Consider the following 3,155-nt stretch of genomic DNA (forward strand, 5'->3'; position numbering starts at 1 on the left):
TATCTCACCATATTAACAGTGCGGATAGCACCGTTCTATTCTAAATGGGAATGACATGTATTAATAATGTTTTAATTAAAGATTCCGAACTTTAATTAAATTCATTATGAACAATGTTTTTTTTTGTGTGATTATTATCCTTAAACACTATCCTCTTGTATATAAATAATCATAGAATTTTCATTTGATATTCATAAAATATTCATAAATATATGCACATAAAATGATGAATAAACTCTTTTATTAATTAAATAACAAATATCTTATTACATCTTATGCTTCTAGGACACTATTCCCAACAATATCCCACTTGTCCTAAAGCAGGTGTGTCATGTCTTTAATCCCAAATCTATCTAAGTGCCAATCAAATACATTCAATGGTAATGTCTTGGTGAACGGGTTAGCAAGGTTATCCTCTGACGTGATCTTCAGAACCGCTACATCGCCTCTATCCACAATGTCTCTGATCAGGTGATACTTCCTTTTTATATGTTTCGCACTTCATGGCTTCTAGGTTCCTTTGAATTAGCCACCGCTCCACTGTTGTCACAATAGAGCTTAATTGGCTTATCCATATCTGGAACAACTTTCAGATCAGTTAAGAACTACCTGAGCCATGTAGCTTCTTTTGCGGCTTCACAAGCTGCAACATATTCAGTTTACATGGTAGAGTCAGCAACACATTTTTGCTTTATACTTCTCCATACCACGACTCCTCCATTAAGAGTGAACACAGATCCAGATGTCGCCCGTCGCCTATCTCTATCCGATTGGAAATCATAATCTATGTATCCGGTGAGAGACAGATCTTCTCCGAAATATATCAACATATAGTTTCTCGTTCTCCTAAGATACTTGAGAATACACTTTACTGAAACCCAATGATCTATCCTGGGTTGGACTGGTAGCGAATGACCACTCCCACTGCATAGCAGATATCTGGTCTTGTACACAACATGGCATACATAAAGCTTTCCACGGCCGAAGCGTAGGGATACTGTCTCATATCTTCTTCCTATACCATGCCTAGAAGGCAAATTCCCTTTCTTGGAGTTCTGCAACGAATACCTAGACAACACTTTGTCTATATAAGATGCCTGTGATAACGCCAAAAGCTTTTTCTTGCGATCTCAAATAATCTTAATCCCAAGAACATAGCTTGCCTCTCCCAAATCTTTTATTTGGAATTGGTTGGTTAACCACTCCTTTATATCTATCATCAATCCCACATCATTCCCAATGAGTAGGATGTCACCGACATAAATAATTAAGAAGACCACTTTCTCTTCTTTCTTGTACTTGTAGACACATGGTTCATCAATGTTTTAATCAAATCCATAAGACTTTATAGCTTCATCAAACCTGATGTTCCATGATCTAGAAGCCTGCTTCAATCCGTAAATGGACCTCTGCAGTTTGCAGACTTTCTGCCTTTGGCCTTCCTCTATGTAACCCTCTGGCTGATCCATATAGATGGTTTCCTCAAGATAGCCATTCAAAAAAGCTATCTTGACATCCATCTGCCATATCTCATAGTCAAAATATGCTACAATGGCCAGGAGTATCCGGATGGACTTAAGCATAGCTACTGGTGAGAAAGTTTCCTCATAGTCAACTCCTTCCTTTTAGGTATAACCCTTAGCCACTAGCCTTACTTTATAAGTCTCTACTTTTCCATCCTCTCCTCTTTCTCTCTTGAAGATCCACTTGTATCCAATGGGTTTTACCCCATCGGGTAGATTTACAAGTTGCCAGACTGAGTTAGAGTGCATAAACTCCATCTCGAGTTTCATAGCTGCTTGCCATTCTTCCTTATCAGAATCATCCATCGCATCCTTAAAGGTCGATGGATCCTCCTTACCATCATCAATAGTGACGATTTGGGCTTCCTCGGTATACCGGTCGGGTAACATGCTTACCCTCCCACTACGATGAGGTGCCTTAGGAATCTGATCAGGAACTGTGGTCTTTTCTCTGAGTGGTCTGACAACTCTTGTCGGATGTGGCCTGATCGCATCGGAAAGTAACTCCTCCAATACTATTTTACTTCTGGGCTTAAAATCTATCATATAGTCATGCTCCAGAAAAGTGGCATTTATCGATACAAACACCTTTTGATCTTTAGGACTATAAAAGAAACCTCCTTTTGTCCCATCGGGATATCCTACAAACATACACACTTCTGACTTGGGTTCCAACTTCCTAGTCTTTCCTTTCAGCACATGTGCTGGACACCCCCATATGCGCACGTGTCTCAAACTAGGTTTTTGATCGCACCATAACTCTAAGGGTCTTTTAGGAATAGACTTAGATGGTACCCTATTTAGAATGTAGGCAGCTATTCTTAGGGCATAACCCCAGAACGAAGTAGGCAATGAAGAATAACTTAACATTGATCTCATCATGTCGAGCAAAGTCTGATTTCTCCTTTCAGCTACACCATTCTGTTGTGGTGTACCGGGTGCAGTCAATTGGGATACTACACCTTCTTCAATCAAGAAATCCCGAAACTCTTGGTCTAGGTATTCTCCCCCTCGATCTGATCGAAGTGTCTTGATTGGTTTACCTAATTATTTTTCAACTTCTGCTCGGAATTCTCTAAACTTTCCAAAAGTTTCAGATTTCCGTTGCATTAGGTAAATGTAACCATATCTTGAATAATCGTCAATAAAAGTGACGTAATATTCGAAACCGCCTCTAGCTTGGATGTTTAACGGTCCACATACATCTGAATGTATCAACTGAAGGGGTTCTGATGGATTTGACTGCGTCCCATGAAAAAATAAATTACAACTCAATCAAATAAAATCAATAAATAATTACAATAATTATATTCTTCTGTTACATCAACAGGTCTTTGATTCTCGAGTTCTTTATTCTTCGGCTTCATTCTTTGTCTTCAGGTTGGATTTCACCTTCCTTGGGGTCCGGAACTTTTCTGAGTCTGTCGGCACCCATTAAGAGGGTTTTGAAAACTCTCGGGTCCATTCGGGTCCAATTCCCGAATCTGGGCTGCCAGCCATGCACCTGGGTGCGCGCGTGGGGCGTGCACTGGCCGCGCTGGTGCCACGCGCTGTACGTACCCGCGCGCCCGCTCAGACTGTCCGCGCGATGGGCGCCTGATGTGCGCGCCCGAGCGGGCTGACCGCGCGGCC

The sequence above is a fragment of the Morus notabilis genome, unplaced genomic scaffold (genome assembly GCF_000414095.1).
Source record: "Morus notabilis unplaced genomic scaffold, ASM41409v2 Scaffold279, whole genome shotgun sequence".
Classification (NCBI taxonomy): Eukaryota; Viridiplantae; Streptophyta; class Magnoliopsida; order Rosales; family Moraceae; genus Morus; species Morus notabilis.